Below are 22806 nucleotides of genomic sequence, written 5' to 3' on the forward strand. Positions count from 1 at the left end.
CTATGTATTCTGGATATTAACCCTTATCAGATATATGATTTGCAAATATTTTCTCCCATTATGTGAGTTGCCCTTTTATTCTGTTGATAGTATACTTTGATATCCAAAAGTCCTTAAGTTTTTATGTAGCCTAATTTGCCTGTTTTTTTCTGTTGTTACCTATGTTTTTGGTGTGATGTTCATGTCCTCCAGTAATCAATCTTTCTTTCTTTTTTTGAGACAGAGTGTCACTCTGTTGCCCAGGCTGGAGTGCAGTGGCACGATCATGGCTCACTGCAGCCTCCATCTCTCCAGGCTCAGGTGATCCTCCTGCCTCAGCCTCCCTAGTAGCTAGGACTACAGGTGCATGCAACAACACCCAGCTACTTTTTGTACCATTTGTAGAGATGGGATTTCATCCTGTTGCCCTATTTTGTTTTGAACTCCCAAGCTCAAGTGATCTGCCTGTCTCACCCTCCCAAAGTGCTGGGCGCAACAGGCATGAGCCACCGTGCCCAACCTCCAATAATCTTTTAAACACACACTTGCCGGGCGCGGTGGCTCAAGCCTGTAATCCCAGCACTTTGGGAGGCCGAGACGGACGGATCCCGAGGTCAGGAGATCGAGACCATCCTGGCTAACACGGTGAAACCCCGTCTCTACTAAAAATACAAAAAACTAGCCGGGCGAGGTGGCGGGCGCCTGTAGTCCCAGCTACTCCGGAGGCTGAGGCAGGAGAATGGCGTGAACCCGGGAGGCGGAGCTTGCAGTGAGCTGAGATCTGGCCACTGCACTCCAGCCTGGGTGACAGAGCGAGACTCCATCTCAAAAAAAATAAAAAAATAAACACACACTTGTATATGGTTGATCCTTTCACTGTCCTCTTTGTAATCCTGGAATGCTTCTTTCTTTTAAACTTCTTAGCTGAATGATCTGGTCTTCATACTTCCTCAGTCTCCTCTCTCAGAATGACAACAAGGCAATCTGTTGTCATTCTGAATTTGCTGCACAGCTGCAAGCATTCACCTTGCTCTCCGAAGTCACCTTTGCACTTGCTAGGCCTGCTTCCTCCCTACCTTGCTTTTCACTAAACTAACTTCCATTCATCCTTTAAAGCTTCCTTCAAGTACTTCCTCCTCTGGGAGGCTTCCTTGGCTGTTCCACAAGTTATGTGCCTTCCTTGGTAACTTTTAATTTAATTTAATTTTTTTTTTTTTTTTTTTTTTGAGACGGAGTCTTGCAGTCGCCCAGGCTGGAGTGCAGTGGCCGGATCTCAGCTCACTGCAAGCTCCGCCTCCCGGGTTTACGCCATTCTCCTGCCTCAGCCTCCCGAGTAGCTGGGACTACAGGCGCCCGCCAACTCGCACGGCTAGTTTTTTTCTATTTTTTAGTAGAGACGGGGTTTCGCCGTGTTAGCCAGGATGGTCTCGATCTCCTGACCTCGCGATCCACCGTCTCGGCCTCCCAAAGTGCTGGGATTACAGGCTTGAGCCACCGCGCCCGGCCAATTTAATTTAATTTATTTATTAAATTATTTTATTTATTAAATAATTTAATTTAATTTATTTATTTATTTTAGAGACGGAGTCTTGCTCTGTCGCCCAGGCTACAGTGCAGTGGCGTGATCTCGGCTCACTGCAACCTCTGCCTCCCGGGTTCAAGCAATTCTCTGCCTCAGCCTCCCGAGTAGCTGGGATTACAGGTATCCGCCACCATGCCTGGCTAATTTTTGTATTTTTAGTAGAGACGGGGTTTCACCATCTTGGCCAGGCTGATCTTGAACTCCTGATTTCGTGATCCACCTGTCTTGACCTTCCCAAGTGTTGGGTTTATGCCCAGCCAACCTTTAATTTTATGGTAACCCTTATCAGATTGTGTTTTAATTGTTGGCTCATGGGCTTCCTGTTCCTCCCACTAGACTCTACATTCCTTAAGGGCAAGGTTCCTATTCATATCTTGTCATCTGCATGCTGCCCAAATCATGGTTGAACAGTTGAACTGGATCTCTGCCACTATTTAGTTTCTTTGACATTCAGCAAACTATTCAAACTCTCTGGGCCTCAGTTTTCTCACAGGATCATTGTGAAGATTAATTAAATTGTGTTTGTAAAGTGCTTAGTGCTTACTCTGGATCAGAGTAAAATGCCCAAAGAAAATTAGACATTGCTCTCATCAGCTTGTTGAATTGAGATCTCAAACTCTAATCAGCAGTATGACTTTACACAAAAATCTTAAATTCCTAAGGCCTGTTTTTTTCCTTCTCCCTGGATCACCTAGAGTCGTGGTTCCCAAAGTAGGCTACACTTTGTAATCACCTGGGGAGCTTTAAAAGTGCTAATATTGGCCAGACACGGTGGCTCACGCCTGTAATCCCAGCACTTTCGGAGGCTGAGGCAGGCGGATGACAAGGTCAACAGATCGAGACCATCCTGGCCAACATGGTGAAAGCCTGTCTCTACTAAAAATACAAAAACTAGCTGGGTGTGGTGACTCATGCCTGTAATCTTAGCACTTTGGGAGGCTGAGGCGGGTGGATCACAAGGTCAGGAGTTTGAGACCAGCCTGACCAATATGGTGAAACCCCATCTCTACTAAAAATACGAAAAATTATCTGGGTGTGATGGCAGGCGCCTGTAGTTCCAGCTACTTGGGAGGCTGAGGCAGGATAATCGCTGGAACCCGGAGGTGGAGGTTGCAGTGAGCCGAAATCGTGCCTCTGTACTCCAACCTGGGTGACAGAGCGAGACTCTGTCTCAAAAAAAAAAAAAAAAAAAAAGCGCTAATATCTGGGTCCCTCTGCTAAAAATTCTGACTTAATTGGTGTGAGGCACAACTTGGGCATGGGCATTTTGCAGAGGCTCCGCTGGTGATTCTAATGTTCAGCCAGAATTGAGAAACACCAATCTAAAGTTTCTTTCTAATCTAACACACTACTAGAAAGTTGAGCTGCAGAATTCCCTGGACGCAGGGAAATGGAATGTCTCCGGGCATTTTTCTGCTATCACCCTTTGTTAGTTTAACAGGAAGCATTATTGAACAAGCTCACTAAGCTGGAATTCCAGGAGTATTTGTGGATTCCTGAGTGTTTAAATTTAGCAGCTCACTTCATCCAGGAGAAACCTGGGGACCAGTGCTCTGAGAAAGAGAAAACAATGGTTCTTCCCTACTCTACAGCTCTAACCCAAGGCCTGGGAGTCTAGATACCCAGGAGTGCTGTACTATGGCTAAAGGAAAGGGAGGAGGAAAGAGTCCTTGGTACTTGGTATAATCCTTTTTTTTTTTTTTTTCCCCAAGAGACAGAGTCCTGCTCTGTCTCCCAGGCTGGAATACAGCGGTGCAATCATAGCTCACTGAAACCTTGAGCTCCTCCTTTAGCCTCCTGAGCAGCTAGACCTACGTGTATGTGCAACTGTGCCTGGCTAATCTTTTTTCTTTTTTTTTTTTGAGACGGAGTCTCGCTCTGTCGCCCAGGCTGGAGTGCGGTGGCACGATCTCGGCTCACTGCAAGCTCTGCCTCCTGGGTTCACGCCATTCTCCTGCCTCAGCCTCCTGAGTAGCTGGGACTACAGGCGCCCGCCACCACGCCCGGCTAATTTTTTTTTGTATTTTTAGTAGAGACGGGGTTTCACTGTGTTAGCCAGGATGGTCTCGATCTCCTGACCTTGTGATCCGCCCGTCTGGGCCTCCCAAAGTGTTGAGATTACAGGCGTGAGCCACCGCGCCCGGCCCTTTTTTCTTTTCTTTAATGTTTGTGCCAATGGAGGTCTCACTGTGTTGCCCAGACTAGTTGGAAATTCTGGGCTCAAGTGATCCTCCCACCTTGGCCTCCCAAAGTGCTGGGATTACAGGAATGAGCCATTGTGCCTGGCCCCTTGCTATAATCATAGTGGGGGCACCTGGGACCCTGACTAGAACGAAGTAGGGGCTGAGAGTTACATATATTCATTCCCTTATCACTGTACTGTGCTTTAAAACCACATTCACAGCCATTACTTGAGTCTCTGCATTATCTTGAGAAATGCAGAGTAGATCTTACTGCCTCTACTTTGCGGATAAGCAAACCAAGTCTGAATAGTTAAGGGCCTTGCCAAAAGTCACAATGTGTTAACACGAAGGGTCAGCATGGAGTCCCTATATCCTGACTCTCTGTTGGGGGCAGAAAAACTCTTCACACCCAGGTAGCTAAGAGTTCTTCTTGGCTTCTTGGACTTGGAGTCAAGGTTCTAAGTGGTCCCATTAAATGCTACAGGGAACAACTAAAATACCTCTTCCTGGCCAGATGCGGTGGCTCACGCCTGTAATCCCAGCACTTTGGGAGGCCGAGGTGGGCGGATTACGAGGTCAGGAGATCGAGACCATCCTGGATAACACAGTGAAACCCTGTCTCTACTAAAAATACAAAAAAAAAAAAAAAAAATTAGCTGTGCATGGTGATGGGAGCCTGTAGTCCCAGCTACTCGTGAGACTGAGGCAGGAGAATGGCATGAAGCCTGGAGGCGGAGCTTGCAGTGAGCCGAGATCACATCACTGCACTCCAGCCTGGGCGACAGAGCGAGACTCTGTCTCAAAAATAAATAAATAAATAAATAAATAAATAAATAATACCTCTTCCCGATTACCTGTGGTCAGCCACCTCTGAGCACAGTTGCACTCTCTGGGATCATTAGCAAAACCTTTACTTTTGCAAAGTGTGATGCTCAGACCAGCTTTGAGTCTTGGTCATTCAGGGAGGCATTTAGTTATAATGCCCCGTGTGTCCAGGAATAGTCAGATGGACCCAGTAGCGTTGGCCAAATGCTGAGTCACAGGTAGAGGTTGGTCCTTGGCCACTGGCTCAAGATGAAATAGAAAAAAAAAAATCTGGAAATTATTTTTTACTAAAGTAAATGTGATTAAAGTCCTGTCTTATTCTGAGATTATGTTCTTTTTACTTTTTTGGTGTTAAAATTACATTTTGGATGGGCGCAGTGGCACACTCCTCTAATCTCAGCACTTTGGGAGGCTGAGGTGGGTGGATCACCTGAGGTCAGGAGAGTTCAAAACCAGCCTGGCCAACATGGTGAAACTCCATCTCTACTAAAAATACAAAAATTACCTGGGCATGATGGCAGGCGCCTATAATCCCAGTTACTTGGGAGGCTGAGGCAGGAGAATCACTTGAACCCAGGAGATGGAGGTTACAGTGAGCTGAGATGGTGCCACTGCACTCCAGCCTGGGTGAATCCTAAATGGCTGGGATTACAGGCGCGCGCCACCACGCCTAGCTAATTTTTTGTATTTTTAGTAGAGACAGGGTTTCACCATGTTGGCCAGGCTGGTCTCGAACTCCTGACCCCAGGTAATCCACCTGCCTCGGCCTCCCAAAGTGCAGGGATTACAGGCATGAGCCACCATGCCCGGGCTTTTTGTGTTTTTTGTTGTTGTTGTTGTTTGAGATGGAGTCCCACTCTGTCACCCACGCTGGAGTGCAGTGGCCCAACTCAGCTCACTGCAGCCTCTCGCCTCTTGGGTTCGATCCTCCTGCCTCAGCCCCCCAAATAGCTGGGATTACAGGCACCTGCCACCACACCTGGCTAATTTTTGTATTTTTAGTAGAGGCGAGACTTCACCATGTTGGCCAGGCTAGTCTCGAACCTCTGACCTCAAGTGATCCGCCCTCCTCGGCCTGCCAAAGTGCTGGGATTACATGTGTGAGCCATAGCGCCCAGACATACTGGTTTTATTTAACAAACATTATTATTTTCATTTCAATTTTAAAGATGAGGAAACTAAGACATGAGGGTGTTAAGAAACTTGCCCAAGGTCACAGCTAGTTAGCAGCAGAGCCAAGAGTTGAAGCCAGGGCGTTTGGCTGTGGAATCCATGCTCTTAATCCCTTCACTACACTGCCTGGTTAGAAGCAATTTAAGACTTTTGTGGCATGTAATGGTCTATTTTCAGCCTGTGATTCCACAGCAAGTGCCTGTGGACTAAGCCGCCTGATCTGTGTTGAGCTACTGTCAGTGATCCCTTTTTGAGCCCCCTCCACACCACCACTTGGAAAATCAGAACAGGTGGACAGCCCTTTGACAGTCTGGAAAGACATCAGCAGCAAAAGCAATGAACTTTGGGTAAGGTTAGCAAGCCCTTGTAGCTTGGAACCTGAGAGGTCCTCTAGAGCCTAGGCTGGTAGCTTTCAAAAACAGTTTTAAAAGCAACCAAACCCTTTTTTCCAATATAGACCTATTTTCAGCTAATAGTATACATAGAAAATAGGTAGTACATGTAAAATGTATGTATATGTACATATATACATACACATACATCCTTAGGTGGAACCCCTTCATAAAACAGGTTAAAGTGGAGGTGTTGTGCAGAAGGAGAACTAGGGATCCAGTTGACCTTATTTTCATCCCTCATGTAACACTGAGCCACTATCTGGGACCCTAGAGCTCTGAGGAACAGTTTGAAGACCATTGCTCCAGGCCAGCTTTTCCTAGGGAAAATATTAGTCTCATAGGATGTGTTATAGAAAAAAACAATTTCATGTTCAAATACATCTGGGAAACCCTGGATATGCTAACTTTGTTTTGAGGTTTGCAATTACAGGTATACCTCAGAGATATCATGGATTCCATTCTAGACAATCATAATAAAGCAGTAAAGTGAGTCACATGATTTTTGTTTCTCAGTCTATATAAAAGCTATGTTATTGTAGTCTATTCAGTGTGCAATAGTTTGATTGTGTAATAGCATTATGTCTTTTAAAACTATACCTTAATTTAAAAATACTTTGTTGCTAAAGAGTGCTAACAAATATCTGAGCCTTTAATGTTTTTGCTGGTGGAGAGTCTTGCTCCATCTTGATGGCTGCTGACTTACCAGACTGGTGGTTTCACTCTTGTTGCCCAGGCTGGAATGTAATGGCTCTGTCTCGGCTTACTGCAACCTCTGCCTCCCGGGTTCAAGAAATTTTCCTGCCTCAGCATTATGAGTAGCCAGGATTACAGGCGCCCACCACCATGCCCAGCTAATTTTTGTATATTTAATAGAGACGGGGTTTCACCATGTTGACCAGGCTGGTCTTGAATTTCTGACCTCAGGTTATCCACCCGCCTCAGCCTCCCAAAGTGCTGGGATTACAGACGTGAGTCACTGTGCCCGGCCCAAGCTTCTTTCAAAATTGGAGTCAATCCTCTTAAACTCTGCTGCTTTGCCAGCTAAGTTTACATAATAAACTTTTTTTTTTTTTTTGAGATGGAGTCTCACTCTGTCACCCATACTGGAGTACTGTGGCACGATCTTGGCTCACTGTAACCTCTGCATTCCGGGTTCAAGCAATTTTCCTGCCTCAGCCTCCCAAGTAGCTGGGATTATAAGTATGTGCCACCATGCCAGCTAAATTTTATATTTTTAGTAGAGACAGGGTTTCACCATGTTGGCCAGGCTGGTCTCGAACTCCTGACCTCAAGTGATCTGCCTGCCTCAGCCCCCTAAAGTGCTGGGATTACAGGCATGAGCCAAAGCCACCGTGCCAAGCATAATAAACTTTTTAATTTTATATTCTCTTTTTTTTTGAGACAGAGCCCCACTCTTTCACCTAGGTTGGAGTGCAGTGGCACCATCTCGGCTGACTGCAAGTTCCGCCTTCTGGGCTCAAGCAATCCTCCCACTTCAGCCTCTTGAGTAGCTTGGACGACAGGCATGCACCAACACACCTGGCTAATTTTGATACATTTTGTAGAGATGGGGTTTTGCTGTGTTGCCTAGGCTGGACTCGAACTCCTGGGCTCAAGCAATTTGCCTGCTTCAGCCTCCCAAAGTGCTGGGATTATAGGTGTAAGCCACCACGCCCTGGCTAGTTTATGTAATATTCTAAATGCTTTGTTAACATCTCCGCAATGTTCACAGCATCTTCACCAGGAATAGATTCTATTTCAAGTAATCACTTTATTTGCTTGTCCATATGAAGCAACTTCTCATCTATACAAGTTTTAGTATGGGATTACAGCAATTCAGTCACATCTGAATTGCTCTGCTTCTAATTCTAGTTCTCTTTCTATTTCCTCACATCTGTGGTAACTTCCTTCACTGAAGTCGTGAATCCCTCACAGTGATCCTTGAGGATTGGGATCAACTTCTTCCCAGCTTCTGTTAATGTTGATATTTTGACCTCCTCCCATGGATAACGAATATTCTTTTTTTTTTTTTGTGACAGCATCTTGTCCTGTCATGCAGGCTGGAGTGTAGTGGTGTGATCTTGGCTCCCTGCAACCTCTGTCTCTGCCTTCCGGGCTTAAGCACTTCTCTTACTTCAGCCTCCTGAGTAGCTGAGACTACTGGCATGTGCCACCACCTCCAGCTAATTTTTGTATTTTTTGTAGAGACAGGGTTTCCCTGTGTTGCCCAGGTTGGTCTTGAACTCCTGGGCTCGAGTGATCCGCCTGCCTTGGCGTCCCAAAGTGCTGGGCTTACAGGAATGATATGGTTTGGATCTGTGTCCCTGCCCAAATGTCATGTTGAATTGTAATCTCCAATATGGGAGGTGGGGATTGATGGGAAATAATTGGGCCATAGGGTCAGATGTCCCCCTTTGGTGCTATGCTCATGATAGAGTTCTCATGAGATCTGGTTTTTAAAAAGTGTGTGCCACTTCCAGCTGGGTGCAATGGCTCACACGTGTAATCTCAGCACTTTGGGAGGCTGAAGCAGGTGGATCACAAGGTCAGCAGTTCAAGACCAGCCTGGCCAAGGTGGTGAAACCCCATCTTACTAAAAATACAAAAATTAGCCAGGCGTGGTGACAGGCACCTGTAATTGCAGCTACTTGGGAGAGTGAGGCAGGAGAATCGCTTGAACCCAGGCAGCAGAGGTTGCAGTGAGCCAAGATTGTGCCATTGCACTCTAGCCTGAGTGACAGGATGAGACTCCATCTCAAAAAAGAAAAAAAAAAAACTGTGTACCACTTCCCCCAATCTCTTCCTCTTGCTCCAGCCACATAAGACATGCCTGCTTCTCCTTTGCCTTCCACCATGATTTAAAGTTTCCTGAGACCTCCCAGAAGGCTTCATGCTTCCAGTACAACCTGCAGAACTGTGAGCCAATTAAACTTCTTTTCTTTACAAATTACTCAATCTCATGTATTTCTTTATAGCAGGGTAAGAACAGACTAATACAGAAAATTGGTACTGGGAGTGTGGCATTGCTATAAAGATACCTGAAAATGTGGGAGTGGCTTGAGAACTGGATAAGGGGCAGAAGTTGGAACAGCTTGGAGGAAGGATCAGATGAAGACAGGAAGATGAGAAAAAGGTTGGAACTTCCTAGAAACTGGTTAAATGGTTGTGACCAAAATGCTGATACTGACCTGGACAATGAAGTCCAGGCTGAGGAGGTCTCAGATGGAAATGAGGAACTTATTGGAAACTGGAACAAAGGTCAATTTAGTTGTGTGTTAGCAAAGAAGTTGCAGGCATTGTGCCCCTGTGCTAGGAGTCTGTGGCACTTTGAACTTGAGAGTGATGATTTAGGGTATCTGGTGGGGAAATTTCTCATCAGGGAAGCATTCAAGATGTGGCCTGGCTGCTTCTGACCACCTATGTTCATATGCATGAGCAAAGAAATGACATAAAACTGGAACTTGTATTTAAAAGGGAAGCAGATTGTAAAAGTTTGGAAAATTTGCAGCCAGGCCCATGTAGAAAAGAAAAACCCATTTTCAGGGGGAGGAATTCAAGCTCACTACATAAATTAGCTTAAGTAAAGAGGAGCCAAATGCTGATAGCCAAGACAATGGGAAAAAGGCCTCAAAGGCATTTCAGAAACCTTTGTGGCAGCCCCTCTCATCACAGGCCCTGAGGCCTAGGAGGGAAGAAAGGCTTTGTGGGCTAGGCCCAGGGCCCTGTGACCCTGTATGGCCTCAGGACACTGCTCCCTGTATCCCAGCCACTCCAGCTCCAGCTGCGGCTAAAAGGGCATCAGATATAGCTCCAGCCACTGCTCCAGAAGGTGCAACCCATAAGCCTTGGTAGCTTCCATGTAATGCTAAGCCTGCTGGTGCACAGAGTACAAGAGTTGAGGTTTGGGAGCCTCTGCCTAGTTTCAGAGGATTCATGGAAAAGCCTTGATGTCCAGGCAGAAGGCTGCTGTAGAGGCGGAGCCTTATGGAAAACCTCTACTAGGGCAGTGGAGCCCTTACACAGAATCCCCACTGGGGTACTGCTTAATGGAACTGTAAGAAGAGGACCACCATCCTTCAGACCCCAGAATGGTAGATCCACTGGCAGCTTGCACCTTTTACCTGGAAGACCTGTAGGCACTCAATTCCAGCCTGTGAAAGCCACCATGGGGGCTGTACCCTGGAAAGCCTCAGGGGTGGAGTTGTCCAAGGCCTTGGGAGCCCACCCATTACACCAAAGTGCACTGGATGTGAGACATGGAGTCAAAGGAAATTATTTTGCAGCTTTAAGATTCAGCCGGGCATGGTGGCTCATTCCTGTAATCCCAGCACTTTGGGAGACCAGGGTGGGTGGATCATGAGGTCAGGAGTTCGAGACCAGCCTGGCCAATATGGTGAAACCCAATCTCTACTAAAAATACAAAAATTAGCCAGGCGTGGTGGTGCTTGACTGTAGTTCCAGCTACTTGGGAGGCTGAGACAGAAGAATCACTTGAATCCAGGAGACAGAGGTTGCAGTGAGCTGAGATCATGCCACTGCACTCCAGCCTGGGTGACAGAGCGAGACTCCGTCTTAAAAACAACAACAACAACAACAAAACATTTAATGACTACCCTGCTGGGTTTCAAACGTGCATGGGGCCTGTAGCCTCTTTCTTTTGGCCAATTTCTCCCGTTTGGAATGGGAATATTTACCCAATGCCTGTACCCTCATTGTATCTTGGGAGTAACTAACCTGTTTTTTATTTTACAGAGGGAGAAGGTACTTGCCTTGTCTCAGATGAGATTTGGGACTGTGGACTTTTGAGTTAATGCTGGAATGACTTAAGACTTTGGGGGCCTTTTGAGAATGCATGATTGTATTTTGAAATGTGAGGACCTGAGATTTGGGTGGGGCCAGGGACAGAATGATATGGTTTGGATCTGTGTTCCCAACCAAATCTCATGTCAAATTATAATCCGCAGTGCTGGAGGTAGGGCTTGGTGGGAGGTGATTGGATTGGGGGAATGGATTTTCCCCTTTGGTGCTATTCTCGTGAGATCTGGTTGTTTAAAAGTTTGTAGCATGGCTGGGCACAGTGGCTCATGCCTGTAATCCCAGCACTTTGGGAAGCCAAGGCGGGCAGATCAGAAGGTCAGGAGATCGAGACCATCCTGGCTAACACAGTGAAACCCTGTCTCTACTAAAAATACAAAAAAGTTAGCTGGGCGTGGTGGCCTGCACCTGTATTCCCAGCTACTCAGGAGGCTGAGTCAGGAGAATGGCATGAACCTGGGAGGCAGAGCTTGCAGTGAGCCAAGATTGCGCCACTGCACTCCAGCCTGGGTGACAGAGTGAGACTCCATCTCAAAAAACAAAACAAAACAAAACAAAAAACAAACAAACAAAAAAGTGTGTAATTGAATTAGACCTCTCTCACATTGCTATAAATAACTATCTGAGACTGGGTAATTTCTGAAGAAAAGAGGTTTAATTGACTCACAGTTCTACAGGCTGTACAGGAAGCATGGCTGAGGAGGCCTTAGGAAACTTACAATCATAGCGGAAGGGGAAGGGGAAACAGGCACATCTTCACGTGGTAGAGTAGGAGAGAGAAAGTGAAGGGGAAAGTGCTACCCACTTTTAAACAACCAGATCTCATGAGAACTATCATGAGAACAGCAAGGGGGATGTCTTCCTCCATAATCCAAGTAGCTGGGATTAAAGGCATGCGCCACCATGCCCGGCTAATTATTGTTATTTTTTGAGATGGAGTTTTGCTCTTGTTGCCCAGCCTGGAGTGCAGTGGTGCAATCTCAGCTCACTGCAACCTCTGCCTCCTGGGTTCAAATGATTCTCCTGCCTCAGCCTCCCGAATAGCTGGAATTACAGGCACCCACCACCATATCCGGCTAATTTTTTTTTCTTTTTTTTTCTTTTTTTGGATATTGAGTCTTGCTCTGTCGCCAGGGTGGAGTGCAGTGGCATGATCTCGGCTCACTGTAATTTCCACCTCCTGGGTTCAAGCGATTCTCCTGCTTCAGCCTCCCAAGTGGCTGGGATTATAACCATGCACCACCATGCCCAGCTAATTTTTATATTTTTAGTACAGACGAAGTTTCACCATGTTGGCCAGGATGGTCTCGAACTCCTGACATCGTGATCCACCCATCTTGGCCTCCCAAAGTGCTGGGATTACAGGCATGATCCACCACACCTGGCCCGTCCGGCTAATTTTTTGTATTTTTAGTAGAGATGGAGTTTTACCATGTTGGCCAGGCTGGTCTTGAACTCCTGGCCTCAGGTGATCCACCCACCTCGGCTTCCCAAAGTGCTGGGATTACAGGCATGAGCCACCATGCCCAGCCATAGTTTTTTAAAAAATGAATGAATTATATTATATTCATACAATGGAATGTTACAGAGCAATGAAAATATACGATTGCTATGTATCTTACAAATATAATGTTAAGTGAAAGAAGCCACACAGACCCTGGGAGGCAGAGGTTACAATGAGCTGAGATTGTGCCATTGCACTCCAGCCTGCGCAACAAGAGTGAAACTCCTTAAAAAAAAAAAAAAAAAGAAAGAAAGAAAGAAAGAAGCCAGACAAAGACAAGCATATTCTATGAGTCTATTTATATATAATTCAAAAACAGGCAAAAACCCCACATCTTTGGAACTGGAAATCAGACTGGAGAGTATTTATTACTAGTCTGAATGATTAGTAGCAGGAGGTGAAACATTGTCTGGGAAGGGTCATGTGGTGAGTTCTGAAGCTTCTGATTGTATTTTATTTTGTTTTGTTTATTTATTTTTTGAGACAGGGTCTTGCTTTATAGTCCAGGCTGGAGAACAGTGGCCAAATATTGGCTCACTGCAGCCTTGACCTCCCAGGTGCAAGCCATCCTCCCACTTTAGCCTCTGCCCTCTGGAGCAGCTGGGACTATAGGCATGAGGCACTGTAACTGGCTAATTTTTAAAAATTTTATTTTTTGTAGAGACAAGGTCTCACTATGTGGTCCAGGCTGGTCTAGAACTCCTGAGCTCAAATAACCCTGCCCACTTAGCCTCCCAAAGTACTGATATTATGGGAGTAAGCCATGGCATCCAGCCAGGTTTTATTTTATATCTTGATTTGGGTGGTGGTTACATAGATGTGTTTATTTTGTGAAAATAATGTATACATTTTTCTTCTTTCTTTCTTCCTTTCTTTCCTCTCTTTTTCTTCCTCTTTTTTTTTTTCCTTCAGAGTCTTGCTCTGTTGCCCAGGTTAGAAATACAGTGGTGTGATGATGGCTCACTGCGGTCTTGACCTCCCAGGCCTCAAGGGATCCTCCCATCTCAGTTTCCCAAGTAGTTGAGACTACAGGCCTGTGCCACCAAACCAGGCTAATTTTTTGTAACATTATATATATATAAATTCTAAACCAAAAATAAAATTCTAAGCTTCTCATCTGACTGAGTGGGCCCCTCCTCTTGGCCATGGTGATTCCAAAGTAAACCTGAAAAACTGGTTTAGGCCTTAATGGGAAGGGGAGGATCCAACATGCCTCATTATACTCTCCTTTCTCTGGAATTCAGGCACAACTAACCAACATTAACATTAAAATAGAGATCTTAAGAGTGACAAAACACTCTTTGTAGCAATAAGATACCATATTCTATCCAGGCTCTAGTATAGCATCACATGACAGATAGCAGGCCCTGAAATAAATTAAAGTATTTCACCCCAAAATATATTTATTTGACATATTTTGAAATGGCCCTGCAGCATTGTCTCCAGTAGAGAAAATCTACATTCTGTACAGAATCTCCTTTCCTTTCCAGTTTTTTTGCCTCTAAGGGCAGCCACCTATGAGACTTCATGTACATAATAAGAACCTTGGTCTGCACAACCCCAGTTTTTTTTTTTGTTTGTTTTTGTTTTTGAGATGGAATTTTGCTCTGTTACCCAGTCTGGAGTGCAGTGGCACTATCTTGGCTCACTGCAAGCTCTGCCTCCCAGGTTCATGCCATTCTCCTGCCTCAGCCTCCCGAGTAGCTGGGATTACAGGCACCCACCACCATGTCCAGCTAATTTTTTGTATTTTTAGTAGAGATGGGGTTTCACAGTGTTAGCTAGGATGGTCTCGATCTCCTGACCTCGTGATCCGCCTGCCTCAGCCTCCCAAAGTGCTGGGATTACAGGCATGAGCCACCGCGCCTGGCCACAACCCCGTATTTTAACTCAGATACTCCTTTCTATTGATTCCAGGTCTTTAGATAATAACTTTTTTTTTTTTTGAGATGGAGTCTTTCTCTGTTGCCCAGGCTGGAGCGCAATGGCATGATCTTGGCTTACTGCAACCTCTGCCTCCTGGGTTCAAGCAATTATCTTGCCTCAGCCTCCCAAGTAGCTGGGATTACAGGCCTGTGCCACCATACCCAGCCATTTTTTTTTTTTTTTTTTTGAGACGGAGTCTCCCTCTGTCACCCAGGCTGGAGTGCAGTGGCCGGATCTCAGCTCACTGCAAGCTCCGCCTCCCGGGTTTACGCCATTCTCCTGCCTCAGCCTCCTGAGTAGCTGGGACTACAGGTGCCCGGCCCGCCACCTTGCCCGGCTAGCTTTTTATATTTTTTAGTAGAGACGGGGTTTCACCATGTTAGCCAGGATGGTCTCGATCTCCTGACCTCGTGATCCACCCGTCTCGGCCTCCCAAAGTCCAGCTATTTTTTTTTTATTTGAGATGGAGTCTCGCTCTGTAGCCCAGGCTGGAGTGCAGTGGCGCAATCTCGGCTCACTGCAAGCTCCACCTCCTGGGTTCACACTATTCTCCCGCCTCAGCCTCCCGAGTAGCTGGGACTACAGGCGCCTGCCACCATGCCTGGCTAATTTCTTGTAGTTTTAGTAGAGATGGGGTTTCACCATTCACAGGATGGTCTCAATCTCCTGACCTTGTGATCCGCCCTCCTCAGCCTCCCAAAGTGCTGGGATTATAGGCATGAGCCACAGCACCTGGCCATGCCCAGCTAATTTTTGTATTTTTAGTAGAGACAGGATTTCATCATGTTGGCCAGGCTGGTCTTGAACTCCTGACCTCAAGTGATCTGCCTGCCCAGCCAAGGTGCTGGGATTACAGGTGTGAGCCACCATGCCTGGCCATTAACTTTTAATTCTTTCAACCAGTTGCCAATTAGGAAATCTTTGGATCTGCCTATGACCTGGAAGCCCTTGATTCAAGTTGTCCTGCCTTTCCAGACCAAACCACTGTACACCATACATACATTGATTGATGTCTGGCTGTTACTTCTGTCCCCCTAAAACGTGTAAACCAAAAATAAAATTCTAAGCCCCCCAGCCAACTGAATGGATCCCTCCTCCTTGCCAAGGGAGTTCTAAAGTAGACCTAAAAAGCTGGGCGCAGTGGCTCAAGCCTGTAATCCCAGCACTTTGGGAGGCCGAGACGGGCGGATCACGAGGTCAGGAGATCGAGACCATCCTGGCTAACACGGTGAAACCCCGTCTCTACTAAAAACTACAAAAAACTAGCCGGGCGACGTGACAGCGCCTGTAGTCCCAGCTACCAGGGAGGCTGAGACAGGAAAATGGTGTGAACCCGGGAGATGGAGCTTGCAGTGAGCTGAGATCCGGCCACAGCACTCCAGCCTGGGTGACAGAGCGAGACTCCGTCTCAAAAAAAAAAAAAAAAAAAAGTAGACCTAAAAAACTAGTTCAGGCCATGATGTGAGGTGGTGGTTTGGACATGCCTCATTATACTCCTTCCCTTTGGAATTCAGGCACAACTGACCAGCATTAACATTAAAACAGAGATCTTGAGTGACAAAACAGACTCTATAGCACTAAGATACCAAATTCCAACCTGACTCTAGTATAGCACCACATGATAGATAGCAGGCCCTGAAAGAAATTATTTTACCCCAAAACATATTTCTTTGACATATTTTCAAATGGCCCTGCAAAGTTGTCGCTTTTGGGGGAAAATATATACATTCTCTAGAGAATCCCTTTCCCTTTCCAGGTCTTTTCCTGATCCAGGAGGGATTAAGAGTCTGGTACCTGTTTGGGTCAGATAAGAGACATTTACCTTCTAGTTTCTCTGAAGCCTGCTACCTGGAGGCTTCATCTACATAATAAGAACCTTGGTTTCCACAACCCCTTATTTTAACCCAGACACTCCTTTCTATTGATTCTGGACTTTTAAATAATAACAACTTAATTCTTTCAACCAATTACCAATCACAAAATCTTTTGAATCCACCTATGACCTGGAACCCCCCCACCCCCACCTCACTTTGAATTGTCCTGCCTTATCAGACCAAATCAATGTATATCTTTTTTTTCCCCATGTGGAAATAATATGAAACATTTATTAGATATGCTGGACAAGAACAGAACTAAGTACTCCAACTCTACTGCAGCATTACCAAAAAAATCATCCCTTCACCACCGTGTAAGTTTTAAGGGCAACCTGCCCAAGGATACGTGTTATATAAAACACAGCAAGATTGCTGCTGCCCTGCCAAGTACTTCAGTCCCTACCCAGGTCCTACTGAAATACTGGTGGTCCCAATTTTTTTTTTTTTTTTTTGAGATGGAGTCTTGCTCTGTTGCCCAGGCTGGAGTACGGTAGTGCGACGTCAGCTCACTGCAAGCTCCACCTCCTGGGTTCACGCCATTCTCCTGCCTTAGCCTCTCGAGTAGCTTGGACTACAGGCACCCACCACTACACCAGGTTAATTTTTTTGTAGTTTTAGTAGAGACGGGGTTTCACCATGTTAGCCAGGATGGTCTCGATCTCCTGACCTTGTGATCTGCCCACCTCGGCTTCCCAAAGTGCTGGGATCACAGGTGTGAGCCACTGCGCCCAGCCCCAGTTAGTTTTATTGAAATAAAAAAAATTTTTTTTTGAGACAGAGTCTCGCTCTGTCATCTAGGCTGGAGTGCAGTGGCATGATCTTGGCTCACTGCAGGCTCCGCCTCCCGGGTTCACACCATTCTCCTGCCTCAGCCTCCTGAGTAGCTGGGACCACAGGCACCCGCCACCATGCCCAGATTTTTTGTATTTTTAGTAGAGATGGGTTTCACAGCGTTAGCCAGGATGGTCTCGATCTCCTGACCTCGTGATCCACCCACCTCGGCCTCCCAAAGTGCTGGGATTACAGGCATAAGCCACCACGCCCAGCCTGAAATAAATTTTTAAAGAAAAAAGTGTAAAGCATTTAAAAAGACAAGTCAGAATACTTCAGGAACCACATATCCAACACAAACTTTATCCTCAAATGAGTTATGTTTGCCTTGCACTAATAAACTTTGATTCCACTCAAATTAGAGCAAGAATCTTCCATACATAAGTATCTTCCCTGCCCAATAATTCAAAGAAAAAACATCCAAAATGATTAGTAAAGAAAATTGTAAGGCCGGGCGCGGTGGCTCCAGCCTGTAACCCCAGCACTTTGGGAGGCTGAGACGGGTGGATCACGAGGTCAGGAGATCGAGACCATCCTGGCTAACACGGTGAAACCCCGTCTCTACTAAAAAATACAAAAAAAAAAAAAACTAGCCAAGCGAGGTGGTGGGCGCCTGTAGTCCCAGCTACTCGGGAGGCTGAGGCAGGAGAATGGTGTGAACCCGGGAGGTGGAGCTTGCAGTGAGCTGAGATCCGGCCACTGCACTCCAGCCTGGGTGACAGAGCAAGACTCCATCTCAAAAAAAAAAAAAAAGAAAAGAAAATTGTAAGAATTAACAGACTCTTTAAATTTGTTTTAAATATTTTTGAGGTTTAAAAAGTGCTTAAGGTTTGCCCTAGTGGGAAAACATCTGAATGAATACCCTAATGGCAAACCACTGTAAAATGCTTCAGCTACATTTAGGGGAGAGGGGTAGGGATTATCTTCAAAGCACCCAGCTCTCTTGATGAGAAGGTCAGAGGTACACTGGTTTGTATTATTGCAACATCCATAAGATGATGTAGGTTGTTTTTCCTTCAGAAAGGGCTTTATCAGAAGAGCATTACCCTTGACCTCCAAATTTGGCTGACAATTTACTGATAAGATTCATAACCTTTGGGTTGCTCTGGTATTTTGACATATTTGCTGGGTTCTGAGCCACATCCTGGAAGGCCACCATAACTTCTGGATCCTGCATGGCTGCAAGAACCTCTGGATCACTAAGAATTTCATTGAGTCCAGGCATTCCAGCCATTCCAGGCATGCCCTCTCCCATTCCAGGCATTCCTCGGGGAAAATTACCAGGCATTCCCCCAGGAAGGCCACCTGGAAAAGAGCCATACTGAGCTCCTGACTGTTGTCTGGCGTCTTCTTCCCTCTGGGCTCTCTCATGCTCTTCTCGAGCCTTCTTAACTCTTTCTAGTCTGTCTTTGATCTCTTGCTCTTCAAGTTTTCGCTCATACTTTCTCTGATGTTCTGCAATTTTCTGTGCCCTAGGTTGAACTTCTTTCAGCATTACACTAGCATCTTCATCATAATCCAATTTACAGGCAAGGGCAAGATCATGGGCTGCTTCTTCCCGGTGGCCTAGAAGTCTATGTGCTTTCCGTCATCACTTGTAAGGCTGAGCTGAATCAGGATTTATTTCAATGGCCCTGTCACAGTCCCAGATGGCGGAATTTGGCTTTTGTAATTTGATGAAGACACTGGCTCTCTTGGCATACAAAACGGCCAAGTGAGGATTCAGCTTGATGGCATCTGTGAATAAGTCAATGGCTTTCTGCAGTTCACCATCATTTAGGGCTTCAATAGCAGCCACTTTCTTATCATTTGCCTGATCCACCATCACCTCTGTTATCCCATTTCTTGAGGGGCATCAGTGTCTGGTTCAATCACACCTTAATTATCAATTTCTAGCTCACTTTCCCTACTTGATGTTTCGTCTGCCTTTAAGACTTCCTCTACCTTCTTACTATCAAGTTTTTCTTTTTTGGTATTTTCTTCTGATTTAGCTTTCTGAGTGGTAGGTGGTACTTTTATCTCGGTGCTCTCCACCCACTCCCTCAGGAAGCTCATTTCCTCGTTGTGCAGAACGCTCGGATCCTGAAGATGTTTTCACAAAGGCCCGAAACTCATTCACTTTGCAGGGGTCCGTGGTTGGGAGGCGGTGGGCAAAGCTGAGGGGCTGCAGCCCAGTTCCAGGCCCAGATGCTGGCTTGGCATGACCGTGCAGAAGGGCCAAACCGATGTATATCTAAATGTAGTGACTAATGTCTACCTGTAACTTTTGATCCCCTAAAATAAATAAAATCAAGCTGTAACCCAACCACCAGGGGCACATGTTCTCAGGACCTCCTGAGGCTGTGTCAAGGGTCATGGTTCTCACATTTGGCTCAGAATAAATCGCTTCAAATATCTTACAGAGTTTAGTTTTTTTGTTTTGTTTTGTTTTTTCTTGAGACAGAGTCTTGCTCTATCACCCAGGCTGAAGTATGGTGGCACTCTCGAATAGCTGGGATTACAGGTGTGCACCACCATACCTGGCTAATTTTTGTATTTTTAGTAGAGATAGGGTTTCACCATATTGGCCAGGATGGTCTTGAACTCCTGACTTTATGTGATCCACCCACCTCAGACTCCCAAAATGCTGGGATTATAGGCATGAGCCACCATGCCCGGCCTGAATTTGGCTTTTTTCATCAACAATATTATTCTTCATTTTAAAAGAAAGAGAAAATAGCAACATTGAAGAACCCAAAAATAGTACCTGAATTTGGCTTATCAAGATATAATTTTTTTTTTAATGCTGCAGATTTCCTCAAACAGGTTATATGGTTCAAAGGCAAGTCTCCTGGAAAACTAATAGAATGAAACAAAGGATGTTTTCTGGGCCACCACTAAGGAAAGGGTAGTATGGCACTGAACAGGAAGGCCTACTTTTGTTTGACTCTCTAGTCTGTTTCTCTTTCTAGCCTTTTGTCTTAATCCCCTGTGTATTAGTTTCCTACTGCTGCTGTAACAAATTATTGTAGATTTAGGGGCTTAAAACAACACAAATTTATTATCTTACAGATCTGGAAGTCAGAAGTCTGAAGTGGGCTACAATGAGCTGAAATCAGGGTGTCAGCAGGGCTGTGGAGACTTTGGGGAGCAATCAGTTTTCTTGTGTCTTCCAGCCTCTAGAGGTCTCCTGCATTCCTTGGCTTGCGGTCTTCTCTCATCTTCCTAGCTTGCAATGGCAGGTCAGATCTTTCTCACATGCATCACTTGGACCCTGACTCTCCCCTTCCCACTTTCTCATTTTAGGATCCTTGGATCCCCCTGGAAAATGCAGGCTCCTCTTCCTATTTAATACCATCTAGTTAGCATAGTTAATTTCACCTGCAAACTTAATTATCTTTTGCCACATAATTGTGACATAATCACAGGTTCTGGGGATTAGGCCATTATTCTGCTTACCATGCTGCTAAGGTTAGATGCAGATCCTAGTACTTTACCCATCCTTTTTCTTATAAGCATGGATGGCTAGTGTCTGACCAAAGAATTAGTTGAAATGAACTCTTTTGGGTTTGGTGAAAGTAAAAGTTATAAACTCAACTACTTGCCACTCAAATGAGAGATTTATTTACGCTGAACCCAAGATGATGCTTGTTACAACAGGAGTGCTGTAGGTGTCAGGTAAGGGAGGACCCGAGCATCATGCACTTCCATGTGAAGGGACCATCAAACAGACTTTTTGTGAGCAATAAAGCTGTTTATTTTACCTGGGTGTAGGCAGGCTGAGTCCGAAAAAGGAGTCAGCAAGGAAGATAGGGGTGGGCAGTTTTATAGGATTTGGGTGGGTAGTGGAAAATTATAGTCAAAGGGGGTTTTTCTCTTGTGGGCAGGGGCGGTGGTCACAAGGTGCTCAATGGGGGAGCTTCTGAGCCAGGAGAAGGAATTTCACAAGGTTTTTTGTTTTGTTTTGTTTTGTTTTTGAGACAGAGTCTCGCTCTGTCACCCAGGCTGGAGTGCAGTGGCGTGATCTCGGCTCATTGCCAGCTCCGCCTCCTGGGTTCACACCATCCTCCTGCCTTAGCCTCCTGAGTAGCTGGGACTACAGCCACACGCCGCCACACCCAGCTAATTTTTTGTATTTTTAGTAGAGATGGGGTTTCACCATGTTAGCCAGGATGGCTTCCATCTCCTGACCTTGTGATCTGCCCGCCTCAGCCTCCCAAAGTGCTGGGATTACAGATGTGAGCCACTGTGCCCGGCCAGGATTTCACAAGGTTAATCGCTCAGTTAAGGTGAGGCAGGAACAAATCACAGTGGTGGAATGTCTTCAGTTAAGGCAGGAACCAGCCATTTTCACTTGTTTTGTGATTCTTCACTTGCTTCAGGCCATCTGGATGTATACATGCAGGTCAGAGGGGATATGATGGCTTCGCTTGAGCTCAGAGGCCTGACATTCCTGTCTTCTTATATTAATAAGAAAAATGCCATAAAATAGTGTTGAAGTTTTGGGGCAGAGAAAATTTTGGAGAGGTGGTATGAAGAGATAATTGGCGATGTTTCTCAGGACTGCTTTGAGTGGGGTTAGGGGTGGTGTGGGAACCTAGAGTGGGAGAGATTAAGTTGAAGGAAGATTTTGTGGTAAGAGGTGATATTGTGGGGTTGTTTGAAGGAGCATTTGTCATATAGAATGATTGATGATGGCTTAGATAAGGTTTTGGATGAATTCGGAAACTAAACGGAAGACACAAGGTCCGAATAAGAGAAGGAGAAAAACAGATATTAAAGGACTAAGAATTGGGAGGACCCAGGACATCCACTTAGAGAGTGCCCAAGGGGGTTCGGCATAATTACTTGCTTGGTTGGTGAGTTTTTGGGCTCTATCTTTGAGTTTTTTTATGTTGTCATACACCAGGACAGATTGATTTAGGTAAAAACAACATTCTTCATTTAAAAATATGCAGTCCCCTTTTTTTAGCAGTGAGTAAGTTGAGGTCTCAGCGATTTTGTTTTTATTATTATTATTTTTTTTTTTTGAGACGGAGTCTCGCTCTGTCACCCAGGCTGGAGTGCTGTGGCTGGATCTCAGCTCACTGCAAGCTCCGCCTCCCGGGTTCACGCCATTCTCCTGCCTCAGCCTCCCAGGTAGCTGGGACTATAGGCGCCGCCACCTCGCCCGGCTAGTTTTTTGTAGTTTTTAGTAGAAACGGGGTTTCACCGTGTTAGCCAGGATGGTCTCGATCTCCTGACCTCGTGATCCGCCCGTCTCGGCCTCCCAAAGTGCTGGGATTACAGGCTTGAGCCACCGCGCCCGGCCGGTCTCAGCGATTTTGGAGGAAAGAGAAATGCAAAGCCAGCAATTGTTTGTTAAAGAAGGATTAGAAACGGCTAGCAGAGAGTGTGTGAGATTAATAGTTTGGTGGAGATAGCTGGGGAGAGGTAGAGGGTGGCATAAGAACAAGAATGAGAAAAATAGTGAGCATAAAAGTAAAGAACAGGACTTCATCAGGGTGAAAGTATTGGAGGGCGCTGTGTCAGCAAAGATCATCCATCCACTCCAAGAGGGAGTCAAGAGTGGTGGACTGGGGATAGTACCAGCAGATATCCAGTACGATGGTTTGGAGGAAAAGTGTAAACCGGCAGTGTAAACAAGGGCAGGGCATTTATGAGTAGCTGAGAATGGTGAATAGGAGTATGACTAGACAGAAGATAGTAGGGATGACAAGTTTTTGGGGTGTAGTCCAAG

The 22806-nt window shown here is 45.7% G+C and overlaps 1 pseudogene; it reads right to left on the reverse strand.

Annotated features, from left to right (window-relative positions):
* Positions 1-18114: 18114 nt before the first annotated feature.
* On the reverse strand, positions 18115-20777 carry LOC117064643 (annotated as a pseudogene).
* Between the last annotated feature and the right edge of the window lie 2029 nt (positions 20778-22806).

Source organism: Trachypithecus francoisi, unplaced genomic scaffold (genome assembly GCF_009764315.1).
Source record: "Trachypithecus francoisi isolate TF-2019V2 unplaced genomic scaffold, Tfra_2.0 Contig01579, whole genome shotgun sequence".
Classification (NCBI taxonomy): Eukaryota; Metazoa; Chordata; class Mammalia; order Primates; family Cercopithecidae; genus Trachypithecus; species Trachypithecus francoisi.